This window comes from Sus scrofa, chromosome 4 (genome assembly GCF_000003025.6).
Source record: "Sus scrofa isolate TJ Tabasco breed Duroc chromosome 4, Sscrofa11.1, whole genome shotgun sequence".
In the NCBI taxonomy this organism is placed as follows: domain Eukaryota; kingdom Metazoa; phylum Chordata; class Mammalia; order Artiodactyla; family Suidae; genus Sus; species Sus scrofa.
This window is the reverse complement of record NC_010446.5, coordinates 82,161,745-82,183,701: the sequence shown is the minus strand read 5'-3', so window position 1 is coordinate 82,183,701 and position 21,957 is coordinate 82,161,745. Positions and strand designations below refer to the sequence as shown.

At 39.1% G+C, this 21,957-nt stretch overlaps 1 long non-coding RNA gene and 1 pseudogene across 3 annotated transcripts in view; one reads left to right on the top strand and one right to left on the bottom strand.

Moving 5' to 3' along the window:
* The window catches only part of LOC106510108, a 198,604-nt pseudogene that overhangs the window by 48,819 nt on the left and 127,828 nt on the right, over positions 1–21,957 (top strand).
* The window catches only part of LOC110260299, a 51,171-nt gene continuing 35,384 nt past the window's right edge, over positions 6,171–21,957 (bottom strand). The window contains exons 3-5 of one of the 3 annotated variants that reach the window (XR_002343344.1): positions 10,329–10,411; positions 7,057–7,379; positions 6,171–6,207 (exon numbers count right to left, since the gene is read on the bottom strand). This is a non-coding gene — a long non-coding RNA (uncharacterized LOC110260299). Of the gene's footprint in view, positions 6,208–6,335; positions 7,380–10,328; positions 10,412–21,957 lie in introns of those variants that run through there. The other 2 variants (XR_002343345.1, XR_002343343.1) reach the window with 2 other exon arrangements.

The following is a 21,957-nucleotide window of genomic DNA, read 5'->3' as shown; positions in this document are numbered from 1 at the left end:
GTTATAGAGTAATGTGACTCACTGACTGGAGAGCCCTGGAAAAATAATTTTCTCTTCCAAGGTTCTGTTTCCCATCAGAACATCTATGGGTAATCATTCCCACCCACTTCAGAGACTGCTGTGCTATGAAGTCAAAGAGCATTGTACATACAGTAGATGGTTTTCAATGGAAACAATCAAGATTTCTCAAACACAAAAAGCAGAACTTAGACCGGTGATACTAGAAGAGGTGAACTGAATATGTGTCCTCTTGAAGAACCCTGAGGAAGTCCTTTTTGGTCTGGAAACGGGGCTCCTTTGTCAGAATGTTCATTAAACTCTCCATCCAAGAGGGGCCCCTTTCTTATCTCCCATCCCAGGGTCTGTCCCCTCTAAGGGGAACTCTTTGATGCCTTCCTCTCTGGCGCCTGTACCTTGCCACTGGGAAGCACCACTTCCTTTAAGCCCAAGGCTAGAGGAGTGCTGTTGTGTTCACACCAACAAGAAAAACAAATGTTTCCCTATAGATGTTTCCATTTCTAGTGTGTGCGTCACCAAGATCCCTGTAGAGTGGTTACCTATTACCAGAAACAAATTAAATCTCTAGAAAGTGAGAGTGAAATGAGGAAAAAAGGCATTTACTGCTTACTTTTCCCCCATATATTTTCTGACCCTCAGTAACTTGAGAATATCAGTACTGAATTTCATCTTAAAATTGCATACAGCCTAGTTGAGAAACCATGGTCCCCAGAGGAGAGCAATAGGGCTGGATAAAGGGGAAAAATAAAAGAGGAAGGAACACATCTCTCTCTGAAATTCCTATTTTAGACACTACAATGTTTTTGAATAGAGCTACCTTGCTTTTATATAGCAGAAATCTTTAAACTCATGAATAATGAAATTCCTAGAAAAACAGCTTGTATCTCATGAGTGGCTGTTAAAATCAGAGCACTGCAGATTCCTCATTTCTGTCTTCACTTACCATGGCTTCTGACACTTTTACATCTCTACTATGGTATTCCAAGTGAATCTCAATAAAATCAAAATTCCTTTGATAGTGAAAGTATTCATTATTTTTGTCTTCCAGTCTCCCAATATGTTCTACCCTAGAAGCAGTGGTGCAAAGTGGGCAAAAGGAACTTAGAACTGATTACTTAGCCATTCTCTGCCTCCCAGTTCCCTGTGCACAGGAGAATAATAGTACTTCCCTATAAGTTAGTTCTTCTGTTATATGCTTTCATGGCATATCATATTTCCCCTTTCATCACACCTATCACTCTTATAATAAGTAGATTAGTATCCACATTCTCTGTGAACTATGAACTCTTTGAGAGAAGAGTCTGTGTTTGTGTTTCTCTCTTTCATCTCTGTATCCTTCACACCTAGTACAATGCCTGGCACATAGTACATAGTCATTAAATGTAGCTATTATTAGTATTATTGTCCAGAGATGACAAATCCAGTTGCCATGTTATTCACCATGGTTGTGTTCTATAAAATATCTACAAGCAATAAATTACTGAATACTGAACCATTGTTCCTAGGGGAAATATAGGGATGGGTGCCTGCAAGTCTCTGGTCACAATATTTTTGTTAACTGACCAATACAAAACTTTGTTTTATATGTGTATCTGTTTAAAGAAGTTTCATTTAATACATGTTTATTAATTAACATTGAACAGCACTGTAATTGTACCTATACAAACTTATCCCACCCATGTATGTTCTCTGCAAGGCACATCATAATCTTCTTGAACTTAGGAATATTAAATAGCACTTCAACACTATGTCTGGGGTCATTTTAAAAAGTGAAATCTCAACACAAAACACAAAAATGCAAAAAACCCGGCACTACATATATTGCAAAAAAGGACACTTTTTTTACAGTGTGAGAGCTGAAATAAGAAGGTGGGGTGTTGCATTATTTGAATGTGTGTGCTGAATGACTCAATTTTTTGCTGCTGTTGTTCTGAATGTGACCATGGATGACTGCAAAAGCACCAAAAGAGTTGAAATAAATTTTGGCAAGTAGGTGAATTTGAAAATACAAATTCCTCAACAATAAAGATCAACTGTCCTCAGCAAAACTTTAGGTATGCTTCACCATCATAATAAGCTTAAGGCAGACTTTTTAAATAGAAAAGACATTTCATTGTTCATTCATTCATTCATACTGGATGATGCAGCACATCTAGATGATGCAAGGCAGTGCAGAGCACAGGCTCTGAAGTCAGCCTGCCATTTCAGATGGGTTTCAAATCCCATCTGCCATTTACAACTTCAGGCCATTTACTTGACTTCTTCGACCCCTAGCATGGGAACTTACATATGCCCCTCGTGTGGCCCTAAAAAAAAAAAAAAAAAAAAAAAAAAAAAAAAAAAAGGAAAATGAATAGGAGAAAGGGTTGTTTTTAATGTCTGAATAGCAAACTGAATTCTCTTTGTCCTAAGCGATGATATGGTGGAAGGAGCGCTCTTTTGGATAATTTGCATCTGCTTGGAGGTCCCATTTTCATCTGTTTATGCTTCAGTTGGTCTGTTTATAAAACAAGTATACATTATGAATTATAAACTACCTTTCCAGATTATTTGAAAAATTAATATGAAGAGTTAAGGTCTTTTGCTAAAACACATTGCGATTTAGAACTTAAACTCTGTCTCAATTTCCCTGTCTATAAAATAAGGCAAAGTGTAGCTTATCTCTCAAACTGCATCAGTTCTAATATACCACAAAGCAAGTCTATGGCTCTATGGTTTATGGGATGGCATTATTTTATTATTACATTTTTTCTGGCCTTATTGGGGTATAATTGACGAATTATAAGGGTTAGGCAGGTTAACCTCTGAAAGCCAATCTTCTAGTCCTGCCAACTCTGTTTTTGACGTTTCTCAGACCCATCTCCCTCTTTCCATTTATAACCCATCCCTATTTCATACTCCGGTCTTTCTTTCTTTCCAATTCTAGGCCACACTCTTCCACCAGAAGTATTTCTCTTATACCCAGGTTTGATCATATCATTCCCTTAATCGCAAACATTCAATGACTCCCTACCATCTATAGGATAAATTCCAAACTAGTTAACCCAGCCCTCTACAGGCTGGCCTCTAATTATGTAATTCCATCTCCTCCGCTCCACCTAGTAAATTTGTCTGAAATTACTCCATATTTCTCAAATAATCCCCTCCATCCTGCTTTGGGCCTTTATTCAAGTTTTGGCTTCTGTATGAAATGTTTCCTCCTCTCTTGCTAATCTTCTCTATCACTTATTAAACCATTGCAATTCCTTCAAGCTTCACTAAATTTTAAATCTTCCAAGAGGCCTTCTCAGAGTCATGGAAAAAGAAATAATTTTCCAATAAATGATGTTTGTAACCATATTTTAGCACTCCTTACAGAATTGTATCAAAGTTATTTAGATGTGTTATTCATTTTAATCAGCTTATGAAATCTTGAAGTCAGAAACCATGTACTTTTCACTCCCAAATCCCCAATAACTCCAGTACTGAGCTTTACACATAGTGATCAATAGTTGCTTTTTAAAAGTGAATTTGACTTATTTTCTCTTAGTCACTTGAGCGCTGAATTAGGCAGTATAAAGCAGAGATCCCCCAAACCACATGCTCTCTTAGCTATATGTCCAGCTGAAATCTCAATAAAGCCAAGGATGCCAGGAAGCCCGGGCCTCCGACTTGTTCCCTCTTCTGCCCAGAGGCCTCTGACTCTCAGACAGAAACAGAATGGTTAACATGATGTGGAAACCAAGGCCTGTCCTTCGGAAAGCATGAAATCAAATTGTAAGTCCTTTCCTTATTGAAAATTCCTGCTAAACCAGTTCTTTCAGCTGCACTTAATCCTTTCATTTCTAAAGGCATAAGCTCAGAGAATTAATGTTGATCATTCAAAACTTCCTCCTTCTAACCTTCACTTGGTTGGGACAACAATGCCACTCCAGGTCTGAGCTCATGGCCACTGGGGTAGGAGAGAAGAGGACTTTTCCAAACGGCTTCAGCCAGAGCCCCCTGGAGAGAAGCTACAAGATGCTCTTGTCCAATCTACACTGTTTTGATGCCTGATCGGGGTATTTGAAACACTTGTATTCTCTGTTTTTTCCTCCCCACCTAGTGAGACTATGGGGATGTAGAGTGAGTGGGGGAAGTGGTGAAGGTGAATCTGAACAAGATTAGCAGGAGAAGCTTCAAGATGGCTGATTATATCATACAGAGATGCCTCTGGCTTAGTAAGAAATTCTCTCCAAAACGTTCTCATACGAATGTGCAAAAGTGATGAGACTCTTAGATAAAGCAATCAAACCCTCACGTGTGCCTTGTAGAATTCATTTCACTGCTTTCCAGCTGGTAGGTTACCTAAGCTGCTGTGTAAAGAAAGATGTCAGCCCATAATTGCCAGTGGGGTTTTCGGGCATACAAAGCAGAATTGGGAAGGAAAGGTACCCTCTCCGTAAAGCACAGGCCAACCTTGAGATTTCCTCAGCTCATTGCCTGAGAGGTTCTTCTCACAGACCCACTCTTTCATCAGTGCTCAGAAAGGAAGAAGTCAATCTTCATTTCAAGAGGTTGAGTTCTGAGGAACCACATTCCCAGAACAACTGGTATTCAAGATTGAAAGAGACATTAATCATAATGTAGTCCAGTTTAAAAATTAAACCTTTGTAAATGCAAAAGCTGAGCTTAGAGAGAACAAGAGTGAGTTATCCAAAGGCACATAGTCAAGGTTAGAGCTCAGATATCCTAACATCTAAACTTGCATTTTCTCCACTACACCACTGGTCAGCCAGATTTGTGTGCTAGATTGTCTGTTATTGGCTCTGTACTATTCTTACCCTCCTCCCCACTCCCCACCCCATGGAGAGTTTTCTGTTTTCCAGAGGCTATGAGTATGAAATCTACATTTTTAAGAATCCCAACCAGTGAGGTTTTGGATTATGTTTTGACAATGAAAGGCAAGTACACAATCTGGAAAACAGAGCCATCTAGTTTCCTGCAGCAGCACCAGGAAGTTGAATGATTTGTGTGGACTTCAGAAGTAAATGTGACTGACCATCAGCTTCCAGGTGCCCCTGTTGGAGTTATGCCCCTTGGTGTTGCAGAAGCTCAGAATATCAGTGATGGTTTTCCACAGTTCCTTAAGCTTCCTGGTTTCCAGAAAATGAGTGGCAGTTTCCCCTGACCTTTGCTCCACTAGCCCTAGCCTCTAACTCCCCATATTAAATCCCATCATACTTGAAACACCCAAAAGAATTTCTGACTCCTGACTCTACCCTGACTGATAATTCATTCTTTAAGTTTGGTTCTAAATTGTCAATTACACACATGGCTTTCAAAGGCAATGAACAAAATGCAAGAAGTGTACCAGGTGGTAGTGAATCAACACTAACAACTCTTTCAAAAAGACTAGCTGTTTTCAAAAAGAACCAGGGCTTTTTTTTTGACAAGGTCCAAATCATGCTACTAAGAAGCATGGCTTAATGTTGAATAAATAAAATGAGTGGTATAGGTCAAATTTCTTCCTTAAGGGACTCCTAGTTTTAGATTCACAGATAGTAACATTGGAGTGGAAACATGGAAGTCAGAACTTGTTAAACTTTCTTGTACCATGCACCCCTTTGGCAACCTGGAAAACCTACAGACCTCCTTGTCAGAATAATATTTTTATTTTTTTAATTTTTTTATGATTTCTATTTTTTTCATTATAGCTGGTTTACAGTGTTTTGTCAATTTGCTACTGTACAGCATGGTGACCCAATTACACATATGTGTATAAATTTTTTTTCTCACATTATCATTCTCCATCATAAATGACTAGATGCAGTTTCCAGTGCCACACAGCAGGATCTCATTGCCTATCCATTCCAAAGGCAATAGTGTGAATCTATTAACCCCAGCAATCCCATACTTGGGCATATATCTGGACAAAACTTTCCTTGAAAAAGAATAATATTTTTATTTTTATTATTTTTTGGTCTTTTTTGCCTTTTCTAGGGCCGCTCCTTTGGCATATGGAGGTTCCCAGGCTAGGGGTCCAATCAGAGCTGTAGCCACCGGCCTATGCCAGAGCCACAGCAACGCGGGATCTGAGCCGCGTCTGCAACCTACACCACAGCTCACAGCAACGCCGGATCCTTAACCCACTGAGCAAGGCCAGGGATCAAACCCACAACTTCATGGTTCCTAGTCGGATTCATTAACCTCTGCCCCATGATGGGAACTCTGAAAAAGAATAATATTTTTAAATGAATAAAATAAAATATAATTCATTTCAAAGGAAAGCAATCTAAAAACAGTTCTCAAAATACTAAAAAATTATATTTATGTTATGAGTAAATATATATATTCTTTATTAGCTCAAGAAGTAACAATATTGGGCTATACTGGCTATCTAATAACTATCACAGTTTCAAGGTAGTGACAAGTGTGTGCAAAAGTTGACATAATTCTTCAATAATTGTATTGTAAGGGGGTGTCTAGTGGTGACTTATGGTTTATTACCTATAATCATAATGGAACAAAACGATACACCTCAGAAGTTAAAAAAAAAAAAAACAGTGTAATATTTTCCCATTCAAGTTCATGGACCTAAGGTTAAGAGCTCCTTGTACAGATGTGTGGGAGATCCATTCTCATGCTCCAATGTACTTGAGAGGAATCTGGAGGCTGGGATAAGTTTCAGAATCTTAGATACTAAAATGGAGACATGTTTGCAATCTACAATCTATAAAATATACACACAATATTGTTAAAGAAGAAAGCATTCTCAGACATAATAAATGCAGTTTCTACAATTTCTTTAATGTAAGGAAAGGTCAAAAAATGGGACCAAAGCCATTTCTTGATGCCAAAATTGGCTGGGGTAAGTTATATATAGGAAGGATGGCACCTCTTTATTGAAGGACTGGAGACGAGTACCTCATTATGCATCTTCCCTTCCCAAATAGGGGAGGAAATTAGGCCCTGCCCTTGTTGTCTGGAGTGATCATGGTTAAGATCTTCCACAAAAACTTGTGGAGAGGAGTGAAACATCGTAACACATTCCTTTTTCTCCTTTCTGACAGGGCTTACCTCATTAGATGTAAACATTAATCTTAACCTGGAAATGCGTGAACACTGTGGGAATCCTTAAAATAAAGGAGAGAAAATTCAGTTTCCCTCATATGGTCTGAATAATATGCTTGAAATCTCAGTTCCTTTGAACAACGGAAAATTGTTTGAATATTTAAACACGCATTTGTTCTTGGGAAACAAAATGTTCAGCTCTAGTGGTTGCCACAGCAACTGCCTAGGCTAAAAATACAAAATCCACCATACGAAGAAAAAGTACCAAGTGGGAAAGGGGAGAGAAAATGGCAAATCTCCCAAAGGAAGATCGTTGGCAGGAATCAGACCTGTAAAGACAAGGAAAGAGGTTGGTCTTGTGGCAAACCTTTTCCCGTGGGGCAATGTCTTTGGTAGAAACCTACACTGACCCAACCCCAAAGCCTTCCTTATTCCCTCAACTACCTCCTTACACCTCCCCCTCTTATAAAAATCGCATCCACCCTGAGTGTGGACAGCCCACCACTCTGAGGATCTTCATGGCTAACATCACAAGTACAGCTAGGAGGGGATGGAGTTCCTGCTAGGCCATCACCAAAGCTATCCCTCTTCTCCCTGCTCCTGCCTCCGGTTTGGCCGGGTCGTCAGTGTTTCTCCTTCTAAATGGAGATTGTATGAATGGCGTTCCCTCCTAGCCAGGCAAGATGGCTTCTTCACCGTCTCACATACAGACCCTAGCCATTCCTGTCTCAAAGCTTTCGCTCATGTTGTCCCTCTGCTTAAAAATACATGCCTTTCCCTCAGTGTATTTAATTTCTCATCTAGAGTCATCTTGTTTTAAATGACATCTCCTTCCCGCAGCTTCTTGCCAGCTACCTTTGCTCTCACTGGGCTCCCCTTTCTCTGAAATTGTGTGTGTATGTGTGTGTGGGTGGGTGTGCGTATTTTGTCTAGATTACAGGCTTTGGGGAGCAAAGTTCTTGTAGTGACCTTCTATTCTATTCCCAAGGGTGCCTAGCGTAGTGCCCAAAGCACACTTGCTGACAAAATCTGCTCCAGCACTGCGAAGGGTAAGGCTGAATTATGGGGTAGCATTAGCCTCTGTGGAAATCTGTAGTTCAGGTCATTGGGATGTTCCCATAATCACACTCTCAAGCATGACTTGAGGTTAAATACAATCCCAAGGCTGACTTTATGTGACTCTGAATTCCAAGCAATTGCAAATGTCTCTCAAGCCTGCACAACTTCCCCGACTACACCCCACTTCCACTTTTGTATAAGGTGTAGCATAGTGGGAAGAAACTGATTTGATAATAAAATCATATTGTAAGTATGCTGGAGGATTTTAGATCATGATTCTCCTGGGTATTAAAAAGACTAAAGATGTGGAACTAGAAGAGCAAGTCTCAAATCTCAGCTTCACTCTGACTCCCTGTGAACAATAGGAAATGGACAAGGGAATAATACCTAGATATCTCCTTCCTCATCTGGACAAGAAGGTTATATTTCAATCCTCTTCCTTTACTGTGTGGATCAAATCAGATGAGGGATAGGTTTAAGTGCTTTAAAAAATACATCCTATTGTGCAAATTTTAGTATCCCTATGAGTATGTCTCTAACCAGTAAAAATCAAAAGACATTCTTCCTAACCTTCCAAACTAATTTTTATTCCTATTCCCTTTAGTTTCAGATACAATTTACGAATTCTCTTAACACCTGTTAAATTAACTGTGCTAACTTGTATGGTTCATTTTGTCTCATCATTCCAGCCATCCATGGGTCTTTTCTTTGCAATTCAGCATTAACCCTTCAAATAATAATGCATAATACAATGATGTTTTATGTTTGCATAGCGTCTCTCCATGTGTAAAGCACCTTTATTTCTATTCCTGGTGATGGAAAGCTGTACCCCTTACTGACATACAGCAGTTCCCACCTGTGGCTTTCATCTCCTGTCTTTCTAGGTGAGGTGAGTAATACTCCAGGGAAGCTGGAGCTAGAACTGAAAGCAACTGAATATGGAAGGATAACCTATGAAGACAAGGGTGAATGTGAAGGGTATCATGCAGTAGCCTCACCCACCTTCATCCCCCTTCGAGTGGAAACCAAGGAATGTGTTTCCAGACAGCAGGATGAGACAGCATTCAAAAGGCCACCCAAGAACAGAGTGTCATTGTCCCTGCTGAGCCACAGAGGCACATCATACATATCATGAATATGCTTTCCAGTGATGTGAGTTCCCATTCAACACTAAGTCCTCTGAGAGATCACTGGATGCAATGATGCAAAATGCAATGCCAGGAGGAAGGAAATGCTTCCCTGGGATTCAGCAGCCTCTTGGGGCTCCTTGGCACTCTGGTTGCAAATCAGTTTCATTTGGAAGATTCTTTAACTCCTTCAAACCACAGTGGACTTGTGGGAAGAGGTTTGTGTCCATAGTATCCCTTGATAAAAGGGAGACCACCATGCTGAGTATTTTTGTTCTTTCCTACCTATAGAATACACATTATTATGTTCAATAAGAAGCCTGAAGACTTTACTTAAAACATCCTACACAAATGGCCTAAAATAGTAAAGTTCTGTCTCTGTGAGTCTAATTCCCATCTAGATCTTGAGGGGAATTTGAATTAACATTTCTTTATGTTAATTCTCATAATGCCCCAAGGATATTGGATGACTCAGAAATAAGCCTGCTAAATTTAGGCATGGTAAAATTTTTATTTTTTCATTTTAGAAAATAATTTGATAGGTATTTAATGAGAAGTACCATGGCCCAGAGTGAGCCTTGTATTAGTAATAAAGCAGTAATTAGTCTTTGAACCTAAGGAATTATTGGTAGGGCTGGAAAGGAGGTCAAAATATCAGAAATTAGCAATTGAGAGTGTCAATCAGTCCCTATTTTTACAGAAAAGACTTTTTGTTCTGGAGGTACACAAGCTTAGATTTGAAACTTAGCTTTGTCGCTTAACGATCTGTACAATTTTGAGCAAAGAGTGTAACTTCTCTGAACTTAATCTCCTCATCTGTAAAATGGGCATAATTATACCTCGTAAGATTGGTGTAGAAGGTAAAGAACATGAGTATAAAGCACTTAGGGCAGTGCCTGGCTCACATAAGAGTGCCCTAAGTGTTGAGGAAAAAAATATATTCACGGAAGCCTACACATTTTTACTTTATTTAACTTATTCCACAAATATTTGTTTATAATGTCACAGGCACTGGTCATTAAAGATGAGTAACCTCTGGTTTTAACTTCTAAGTAGCTTAATATCTAGTGTGTTCAGTAAGAAGGATATTACCTCAAAAGACAATGGTGTAATTGAGCAGGAAGAGAAACAGTGGAGTCTCTGTACCTTCCAGGCTGGAGCCACAGAGAAGTTTCCTGGAAGAGATGGTAAAATAAATTTTGAAGAATGGGAGGAGAGGGGCTTTATCTGGATGAAGATGTGTGTGGGTAGAGATAAATGGAGGTTATTCCAGACAAAGTAACAGCAAAAGCAAAGACTTGGTTGTGAAAATTTGTAGAGGGAAGTTAAAATATTTACCTGATTATGGTCCAGGGGAGGTTAGATTCAGGAAGGAGAAGGAAAGAAGGATGTAAATGTAGGTGGAGGTCAATTAGTTTCATCTTACAGACTGGAATAGGAAGCCTGGGCTTTCTCTTAATATAGATTTAGAAGATTTGAAGAATAAGAACATGATTACGTTTGTATTTTGGGTAGATATCTGTGTACGAAATGGAGAATCTACTTAAAAGGACAAGTTTTTTTTTTGTTTTTTGTTTTTTTTTTTTTGTCCTTTTTTGTGATTTTTTTGGGCTGCTCCCACGGCATATGGAAAATCCCAGGCTAGGGGTCCAATCGGAGCTGTAGCCACTGGCCTACGCCAGAGCCACAGCAACTCTGGATCCAAGCCACATCTGCAATTTAAACCACAGCTCCTGGCAACGCCGGATCCTTAACCCACTGAGCGAGGCCAGGGATCGAACCCACAACCTCATGGTTCCTAGTCGGATTCGTTAACCACTGAGCCACGATGGGAACTCCAAAAGGACAAGATTTGAAAGACACTCAGTGGCAATATTGAAAGCACTCTTTCAAGAACCACTTCAGAGCCCAAGCAGAGTAAACACACACACATACACACAGACACACACGGTGGGGGGAGGACATAGCTTATTAAAACTCTTGCAGGAATTCCCGTCGTGGCTCAGTGGTTAACGAATCCGACTAGGAACCATGAGGTTGCGGGTTCGGTCCCTGCCCTTGCTCAGTGGGTTAATGATCCGGCGTTGCCGTGAGCTGTGGTGTAGTTTGCAGACACGGCTCGGATCCCGAGTTGCTGTGGTTGTGGCGTAGGCCGGTGGCTACAGCTCCGATTGGACCCCTAGCCTGGGAACCTCCATATGCCGCGGGAGCGGCCCAAGAAATAGCAACAACAACAACAACAACAAAAAAGACAAAAAAAAAAAAATTTAAAAAAAAAAACACTCTTGCAAATCGGAGATTAAGAGAAAATCTTCAAAGTAGCCAGAAAATAAAGACAATACTTTTTAAGAAGCAACAACAAAACTAACAATTGACTTCTCACCAAAATAATGGGTGCCACTTATAAAACACTGAAAGAAAATAACTGCTAATCTAGAACCCTATGCCCAGTGAATAAACCTTTCAAAAATGAAGATGAAATGAAATCATTTGGACTTATCTCCTGCCTCACCTTTATATTATTTATCGCCAAGACATAGCATGAAAATATATATTAGGAGTTCCCATCATGGCTCAGTGGTGAAGAACCCGACTAGTATCCATGATAATGCAAGTTCAATCCTTGGCCTTGCTCAGTGGGTTAAAGGATCCGGTATTGCCGTGAGCTATGGTATAGGTTGGGATGCGGCTTGGATCCTGTATTGCTGTGGCTGTAGCTGTGACTGACAGCTGTAGCTCTGATTCAGTCCCTAGCCTGAGAACTTCCAAATGTCTCAGGTATGGCCCCAAAATCAAATATAAATATTAAATAAGTTATTTGGGACAAAGAAATATAGTCCCAGATATGTGTGGAAATGCACAAAGGAATGAAGAGGCATACAAAAGGGAAATATGTGGGTGAATATAACATGTATAACAATAAACATCTTGGAGAGTTTAAAAAATATATAATACTAAGTGAAGTAAGTCAGAAAGAGAAAGACCATATGATATCACTTATATCTGGAATCTAATATATGGCACAAATGAAACTTTCCATGGAAAAGAAACTCATGGACTTGGAGAACAGACTTGTGGTTGCCAAAGAGGAGTGGGGGGAGTGGGATGGACCAGGAGCATGGGGTTAATAGATGCAAACTATTGCATTTGGAATGGATAAGCAATGAGATCCTGCTGTATAGAACAGGGAACTATATCTAGCCACTTGTGATGGAGCATGATGGAGGATAATATGAGAAAAAGAATGTATGTTTGTGTGTATGTGTGTGTGTGTGTGTGTGTGTGTGTGAGACTGGGTCACTTTGCTGTACAAAGAAAATTGACAGCACTGTAAACCATCTATAATGGAAAAAATAAAAATCATTAAAAGTTAAAAAAATGTATAATACATATAGGACCATAACATCGGTAACATAAAGGAGTAAAGGCTAAAGATTGTTAAAGTATGCTAAGTAAGGTCTTTGACTTCTCAGTAAAGTAATAAAACTACTAATTTATATCAGTCTTAGATGTATATTCTAATCTCTGTAGAGTCGCCAAAAATTTGTTTTTGAAAAAGTATAAATAGCCATATTAGGAGGGCAAATTGGAAGCAATAAAAATGCTTGATTACTCCAAAAAAAGGAAAAAAGTGAACAAGTAATAGAGATTAAATGGATTATTCAAGTCATAGAGCTAAAAGGGGTGAACTTGGACTCAAACCTAAGCTTCTCTGGCTATGAAGCTTGTTCTCGTCAACATTCATGCTATGCTGCCTCCCAGAAATGTAGGGGAATGTGCTGTGTAGGGCTGAATTCTGTTTACTTCATTATTTATACACTCATTCATAATTCATAACTCATCTAGATCCAAGAATGACGTAAATAAGTTTTTGTTATTTAGGAGAATGTAAACAAACTGACCCAAAGTTCTATTTAGGAAACTAATATATGGTTGTAAGCCCTAGGGAAAATGCCTCCCAGAATGTAGTTATTGCTAAAGTAAATACAAGAGATCTTTGAGAAGTAAAATTCCATGCAATAAAGTCCTGTAAACCTCTCTCAATTCTTCTCTCTCTCATTCTTCCCACAGGTATAACACATTTGGTCGTCTAGCTTCAAAGCCAAAAGAAATGTGTTCTCAGGTGAGTGAGGAGCTACAAAAAATTGTCATGCTATCCATGGAGGACCTGATAGGTGACAGATCATTAGTATAAAGACCACAAAAATACAAATGCCTGCATCTAAACACAGGGGCAAATGGCCTCGTGCATGTCAGTCTCTTCTGGGGTGACCACTGTATTATCAGGGGTGGTATAATAGTTGTTCATAATAAAACTCGATTACTTGGAAAATGTAAAAACATTTAAAACTATTCTAGTGTTATAAAAATATGTATTTCATCAAATGTTTTCATTAATACTATCAATTTAAAACTAGAATTTTGCTTTTTTAAAGATACTAATTGCCTGAAAAATTCATGGGTGTGACAAATGAATTTGTCACAAGTTCAAAAGTGGGGAACACAAGAAATTATTTGGCAGAGTAGATATTTCCTTGGTGACAAACTCTAAAGCTAAAATTTGATAAGTTGTCCTTTATTGTCTGAGACATGTTATGAACAGATAAAATGTGGTGGGTGGGGATATGCATACAAAACAAAAGCCTATACTTTTGTATATTTTCATGTAGTATATAAACTTCTCAATCCAACAATCTTGTTATTCATTTTTTTCCAAAATAAATTTGAACATAAGCTCTCCAGATACCTTGGGGAAAGGTAGTCTTTGGAAAATTATGGTAAGAAATATTTTTCAGGCTTACATACACTAGGTAATTGGTATATGTAGAACCAACAAAAAGGATAAAAGAGGTGAATTCATGTGTCTTCACATAAGGTAGTATTTCAGAGTCCTCTGAACTGTTCAAATACCTAGGACATATGTACTATTTATCACCTGCCACCTTGTCTCTGGGTTTATGGTTACGATTATAACGGGGAAGAGAAAGAATGGCTTGGCGGGTTTGCTTTCAACAGAGTTTTTTAAAGCTGGAATTATTTAAAACATAATTCTAACTACATTTATTATAAAGAATACCTCTGAGTAGTAGCATAGTCAAGGCAGTATAAATAAAAACACTGAAAGAGAAAATCCTCCGTGTTTTTTTTCAGCTACTATTAGTCTAGTCACTGCTTCTCTTCAAGCCTCAGTTCCCCCCCTCTATAAAAGATATGGATTTGATGAGAAAACCTCTATGGCCTTCCAACTCAGAAGCAGTGCTAAACATTCTCTATTTTTTTTTGTCTTTTAACCCTTTCTAGGGCCTCTCTCTCTCCGTGGCACATGGAGGTTCCCAGGCTAGAGGTCTAATTGGAGCTCACAGCAACGCGGGATCGGAGCTGCATCTGCCACCTACAACACAGCTTACGGCAACCCCAGAGCCTTAGCCCATTGAGCAAGGCCAGGGATCAAACCCGAAACCTCATGTTTCCTAGTTGGATTCGTTAACCACTGCGCCATGACGGGAACTCCACTCTCCATTGTTCTTTAAGGTCACTCTTAGTCTTCATAACTCAAGAAGATGAACTTCTTGCTTCCTAACCACATAAAATCTGTGAGTTCTAAAGTAAATCCAGTATCTCTTTTTTAATTTATTTATGGGTCTTGAATTTCCACCCAGTTTCTATCAATTGAATCATTAACTCTTGGAGTCTAAGGAAGCTTAAATATTATTCAATCCCTGTTTACTCAGATGAGGAGCTTGGGGTTTAGGAATTTGCCCAGGTTCACACCTAATGGCACAGTCAGCACTAGAACCCAGTTTCCCAACCATCAGTCCTCCATAGAATGTTCTCTAGCCTGTGACACTGCCTCCTTACAATATATTTGATACAATGTCTACATTAAAATTACAGGAAATATCAAAAGTCCACACAGCTTCTGGAGTCAGTATTAGAAGAAAAGGAGCCAATTTAAATATGTTGAAGTTGAGGGTCTCTGAAAAATATTAATAAAACATTATTAAGAGGTTAAGTGGCTCCAGGGATAAGGATCTGGCCTCCTTTGCCTACTCAGAACTTGGTGAAAACAAAGTCTTATGTGTAAATGTATTTTTGTTGAAGTTTTTCCACTGAGACTGAGGGAGGGCAAACTGATTTAGATAAAATGAACACTGACCTCAGCTGACCCAAAACTGTTGCCCAAGGCACAAAACAAAGCCCCAATCAACTCTAGCCTCGGTTCAGAGAAAGGGCAGCAAAGGGGAGGGCTGGTGAGGATGGTGGCTGAGAAATAAAAACATTTGTATGATTCTCCTCTTCCTGACCAGAATTCATGCTGCCAAATTGTCATAAGAAAGGCTGTTTGTACAGACATCCATTCCCAGTTAAAATAAAAGTATAAGTCAACTCATCTGATTTTTCACTTGGTTCCTAAAGAATAATTTAGTGAACTTTCTGAATTTCTGGCTTTTTAGATAAAGAGGTGTTTCCTATATCAGGAAGATGTGTCCTGAGTGAAAAATGTTTGTGCCTCTTTCCTAGGAAGGTAGGATCTGAAAAAGTTATTTAGTGTTCAAGTGTATCAAAGATTGGGGGCAGGAGTCACACAAAGACAAGAACAGCTATCGTGTAGGCCAGTGTGTAGATGGGCTTCTTAGGTCTGTTAAGTCGGACACTGGAAGTAGGTCAGCATCCACAAGACCATAGTGAGGACACAAACCTGATCCCAAGAACTAGGGACAAGACCATGATGTTCCCTGACAAACCCAAGAAACATTAAGATTAATCCATGATGGTGAGTCTGTAAAGGGTTTTAAAGGATTGTTTTTCCATTTTAAATTTATGCCATGAAACTCAAGCTCTGCTCCAATCCTTACCTTGAGTCAGCAACAGGGACAGAAGATGGGATTAAACAGACTGATAGTTTGATTTAATGTGTCATATACCGTATTTCCTATGGCACTCGGGTTACCATCTGAAGGGCAAAAATAAATGATTTGGGCCAAGCACATTTTGGGGCAGCAGTCATCAGACACTGACTTGAGTTAATCCAGTTAAAATACAATTTGAATAACACCATCTGCACAAGGAATTAAAAGGATGGCCCCAGCCAGTGAGAAGAAAAGCAGAAAGTAGGTCCTAGAGATATTTAGTTCTCCCTGTCCACTGTGTTGGCTGGTCTTTGGGGGTATGATTCGCAACTTGGGAGAGGAAAAGTCAACGTCGCAAGTTCTGGTAGGGCGAAAAGGAAATAGATACTGCAGACATTGAAAGGGCTTTATTCCCCACTGGCATCTTTCCCATTACCTGCACAAACAATTGAATTAGTTATAGAATGATATCAGTGGCTAATTTTATTATAGCTAGCTTATTGGGCATTTACCATGAGTACAGTACTTACAGAAAGTCACCGAGAAAATTTAATTCACTTGTAAATACATGTTGAGCACTGATTTTGTTCCAGGAATTGTGCAGGTAAAAGGATGAATAAGATTTAGCGCTGCTCTTGAGAAGCTTATAAGAGATACAAATGATAGTGAGACCTGGCCCTGGAGGACAGCAGACTCGCTTTCTGCAGAAAGGTGGAATCCACAGGGAAGTTGTCTGAACTTCATCCCTACAGCTTCATAGGGGAAAGGGAACTAATGGAGCAGGCAATATTTAAAAGGCACCTAATGGAGTTCCCATCATAGCTCAGTGGTTAACGAATCCGACTAGGAATCATGAGGTTGCGGGTTCAATCCCTGGCCTTGCTCAGTGAGTTAAGGATCTGGGGTTGCCGTGAGCTGTGGTGTAGGTTGCAGATGCGCCTCGGATCCGGATCCTGTGTTGCTGTGGCTCTGGCGTAGGCCAGCAGCTACAGCTCCAATTAGATCCCTAGCCTGGGAACCTCTACATGCCGTGGGAGCAGCCCAAGAAATGGCAAAAAGCAAAAAAAAATAAAATAAAATAAAATAAAAAAATAAAAAAAAATAAAAGGCACCTAATTAGTTCCAGGCAGGAACTGGGAAAGAGAAGTGAGAAGAAGGACTAACTTTTTGGGTTCTCTCTATTCGTGGTCTCATTTAATTGCTTTAACAAATCTCAGAGGTATGTATGGCTATATCAATTTTACAGAGTCTTAGAGAGTTCAAATTATTTTCATAAGTGCTCACAGCTAAGTTTTTTCAATTTTCAAAGTTTTATTGAAATACAGTTGATTTACAATGTTGTGATAATTTCTGCTGTACAACAAAATGATTCTGTTAAGCATGTACATGCATCCATTCTTTTTCAGATTCTTTTCCCACACAGATTATCACAGAACACTGGGGAGAGGTACCTGTGCTATCTATACAGCAGGTTCCTGTTGGTCAATCATTCCATATCCCTCAGTATGACAATCCCAAACCCCCAGTCCATCCCCCCCACAGCTAATTTTAATATTAAACAACATTTATTGTCTCCAGCAGCACTAAGGCATTACATATATAGACTCACTTAACCCTTTTAAGCAGATACCACTAGAGGACTAATTTTGCAACAGGGAAAACTGTAGCAAGGGTGTGGGGGATGAGTTACGTGCTTTCCTAAGGTTACACAGCTGGTAGATAGCATATCTGGAATTTGAATCTAGAGAGTCTGGCCCCAAGCTCATAACCAGTCATTGGCAAACCTGAGATGCCAATCTTAGATTGGAATCTGTCTGATTCCAAAACCTGTTTTTCCTATCCAGCACATTTGTGTCTCTGCAAATGATATGCTTTATATTCATTATAGCAATTTCAGTGTAAAATAAGAAATAACTTTTTAACGAGAAAGGGAATATACTATAAATGTGAGCCCCCTGACACAGATGTGTTGGCACTATGGAAGGAAACCAAACATGATAACAGGGATTAGGAGATTAAACTAAATGCCTCTAAAATTATTTGGAATCCACGAGTCCACAATACAATAACACAAATAATCCTTAATGAGTTAGAATTTAAATTTTTGTTTCCATACGGTTTTCCATCAACCAACTTGGAATTTTTGTAATTTCAAAATAACACCCTAAAACAATGTGAAAATTCTTTCCCAAACACTGATAGTCTTTATTTCTATAACAAGTTTCATGCCAGGGCTGGGCTCATGGGAAAGGCAGGGACCTCTCTTTTGAACTTGAATGCTTCTACCTCTTCCTAACCCACTAAGTTCTGGTTCCTGAGTGTGATCATCACTCCTGATTCCTACCTGCTAGTCACTGGCATCTATTCTTCTTCCTAATAGAATCCTTATTTTGTTCAAGGGCCACCAAAGCCATAGAGGTTAAGTCTTCACTGGTTTAAGTCAAACATGGTATTTCCATTGCACTTGGAAAGTGATTAGTTTAGACATAGGCATGTCACACAATTTTGGCTAAAGAGATGTCAAGGGAAATCTGTTTGTGAGAATATGGGAAGGTTTTTCTCACTTCTAAAAAGGAACACAAGTTTAGTAGTTTCATTTTCTGATTCTGTATGTTGCCTCCTACAATGAAAGAGCCATCTGGTACTACCTCAAACCAAATTTCTCTAGATGACAGAGTAGATGGATGGATACTGGCTCCTCGATAATGTCACTAAACAGCTGAATTAACCAGCTTTGGAATTCCTCTATTTCTGGGTTTTACCTTAAGAAAGAGAATAAATATCTTGTTATTTACTTGTTGTCTATACCACTTTTTTTTTAACTTGAAGCTGAGAGCATCCAAACTGAACTCCCACATTTGTTTATAAGGTTTAAAGCACTGCATCTCTACAAATTCCATCATAGAATCCTATCATAGAATTATTTCTATGGGGAGATTATGAAATAAAAATTAATAGCAGTAAAAATGATTTTAAAATAATAAAATCCTCATCATTATTAAGCTCATGAAAAGCATAGGTTTTGAAAGAAAATAGATCTAAGTTTAAAATCCAGCTTTTCATCTTGCCAGCTTAGAGATGTTGGAAAAATTATTTAACCACTCCGACAGTGACAGGTCTTATTTTAAAGCGATATAATAAAATGGTAATTTGCAAAGGTGTATAAAATGTGAAAAAAATACATAAAGCCTATGAAATCAATAATTGGTAGTTTTGTCTACTGGTCTCAATTTTCTCATCTATAAAATTAGTATAATAAAATTTAGCTTGTATATGTGAGATTAAGAGATACTGAGTGTATAGAATCAACACTTTACATATAACTATAATAATTTTGGAGGGTGGAGAAAGGAATGATTAAACTGACCAGGGAAGGAAATGAGGGCATTGCTCTCTGTTGAGCAGCCTGGTAGGCACGAATGGAGCTTTGAATGGTAGGAAATGTACATCACAGGAGGGGCAGAGGCCCAAAGACAGTCTTTACCTTCTTCGATGCTCGGCCAGGGCCAACGTCTCTTTAGAACTAAAAAACCAAAAGAAACTGAAAGTAAAATTTATGTTATAGAAGCCATCAAAACTAGCAGCCCAAGTGAGCATTTCTTTAGTAGATCTTGGCTTTTTCTTAGTGCTTCTCCTCTGTCTCTGACTCTCTGTCTCTCCTTGTTCCTGTCTCACATTAAAGGCCTACTCCACTCTGTGCTCTTAAGACATTCAGTAACTTTTAAGAATTCTGAAAAATTTCTTCAAAGGTTTTTATACCACTAAGCAAAATAAGAAATACTGATAGACTTAACTTTGGTCTCCAACCAGATCCAAGTAGGCTTTTCTCCAAAGAATGCTGGTGTTTGTGACCCTACTGCATGAATGCCAAGAAGTACATTGACCTAGGAGTCCTAGTTTCAGCTAAGCAATTGATTTGTGATGATTTTGAGCAGTCCACTTCGATTACCAGTGTCATCATTTCCTTGCTTATTAAACAAAAGAGATTGCATTGAGTCCCTTCTCTGAGGTCAAAGTCACCACTTGGCCTCTCTTCATGAACATTCAATCTCATTAGTTTTTTTAATCTCTCTCTGTAACAATGTAAATCTCTCTGGCTGTCATATTGCATATATACCATCCTGTGCATATTTCTGCCACATGTGGATGACCTAGCAGAATGACGTAAATCATTTCTGCTTCATCTTTGTTTTTGTTTTTGTTTGTCTTTTTGCCTTTTCTAGGGCTGCTCCCGCAGCATATGGAGGTTCCCAGGCTAGGGGTCTAATCAGAGCTGTAGCCACCAGCCTATGCCAGAGCCACAGCAACTCGGGATCCGAGCCACATCTGCAACCTACACCACAGCTTACGACAATACCGGATCCCCAAGCCACGGAGCAAGGCCAGGGATCCAACCTGCAACCTCATGGTTCCTAGTCAGATTCGCTAACCACTGAGCCACTATGGGAACTCCTCACTTCATCTTTAATATACAGTTAAACTATGTTTCTTGGCCACCTTGCATGGGTGGGGTCATAAGACTGAGTTCTGATCACTGTAACGTGGAGCAAATTGATATTTCTAGGAGTGGCCATAAAAACAATTCTCCACCTTACCTGATTCTTTTCTCATTTTCTGGTGGAGATGAAAGAGGAGGACTCCAAGGTCCCAAAATGTGGTGGAGCCACAAAATAGAAGAAGTCAGTCCCAGTTCTCTACCTCCTCTTCATCTCCCAGCTCTGCTACCTCTTGCTGGATTACAACATAAGTGAGAAATGGATTTCTGTGTTGTTAAATCACTGAAATTAGGGGGTAATTTAGTATATCACTTAACCCAATGTGACTGTATAACCTAATTATAAAAACTCTTTTAGACACCAAATACAGTTTAACTTCCTTTAAGAAATAAGGAAGATTACAGGGCCCAGTTATATTATTTGGATTCCCCAAAATGGTCACAACATATTATTTAAAGAGCAAAAACAAAAAGGGGAAAAGGAAAGACAAGCTTTCTTAAAGAAAAAGTAACCATTTCTTTTTAATGTTATTATTTTCTCTGCAATTCACAGTGCATATGATCTGGGAACATGGACCCAAGGACTCAGAATCCAAATCTTTGCCACTATCCACTAACATAAATAACTTTAATAAGAATCTGAAGACTATTGAATGTCCAGGGATCTAAGAGCTAGAATGATCCTTAGAGGCTCTTTTATCCAGATCCATCACAATTCAGGGGAAGAAACTGAGGACCATGGAGTTCCCATGGTGGCTCAGTGGAAACAAATCTGACTAGCATCCATAAGGACGCAGGTTTGATTCCTGGCCTTACTCAGTGGGTTAAGAATCTGGTGTTGCCACGAGCTGTGGTGTAGGTTACAGATGCTCCTTTGATCTGGAGTGGTATAGGTTGTGGCTGTGGCGTAGGTTGGTGGCTTCAGCTCCAATTGGACCCCAAGCCTGGGAACCTCCATGTACCACATGCATTCATTTAACAATGCATGTACCACTTTTTAGGGCATGGCCCTAAAAAGACAAAAAGACAAAAAAGAAAAAGAAAAAAGAAAAAAAGAAACTGAGGACATGAGATTTTCAAGTCATCAGCAAACTAGTGGAAGAACTGAGTTTACTGTCTGAAACAAAGGTTCTATCCTTTGTATCAAAAATTTACAGGAAAGCCATTTATTGTGCTTATAATAAGCAAGCTAAAATTAATTTTGAAATATTAAGAGAAAAGATGCTACAAAGATATTGGTTAGAACTGAGAAGATTAAACAAGGAAATAAAGTAACACCAGCTGTCCACCACTATGAATTACACCAGAGAGCAACTCTGGAAGCATGGGGATGTTGTTGGATGGGAAAGTAAGCTCAAAAATGCTAAACGCCTAA